Here is a 547-nt window from a genome sequence, read left to right on the forward strand (position 1 = left end):
AATGAATTTATTATATTACAAAAATGTAGAAGAAAAAGTATCACTTAAAATTTTATCACACAGGTAATATTAATGTTTTTATTTTTTTGCAAATTTTTATTTACTTTGAAACATAGTTGTGATTATACTTCATGTTCAGTTGCTTTTTTTCGTTAAACATTGTAGCATGAAGTATTTTTTATATTGTAATTGAACTTTTTGGAATTTAAATGGCTGGTATGATATTGTATGACTTAGGCATGACTGTTGAGCCATTATTATACATTTAAGTATTCATAGTTTTTTTGACCGTTGTAAATAGCTCATAGATCAATGTCTTGTGATTAAAGTTATTTCTTTAGAATTATTTTATTTGTGTAGATAAAAAAGAGGCAGAATTATGCAAGAGAATATCAAAGACTTATTGCTAAATTGTTTTCTAAATCCTTGTATTACCGTTGACCATATATGATAGTGTGTATTTCATAGCATATTATTCTACAATTAATAGTCATTTTTCCATTGAATATTTGATAGATTAAAAAGAGGTATTGCATTTAACACTTAA

This window comes from Bison bison, unplaced genomic scaffold (assembly GCF_000754665.1).
Source record: "Bison bison bison isolate TAMUID 2011002044 unplaced genomic scaffold, Bison_UMD1.0 scf7180017848303, whole genome shotgun sequence".
NCBI lineage: Eukaryota > Metazoa > Chordata > Mammalia > Artiodactyla > Bovidae > Bison > Bison bison.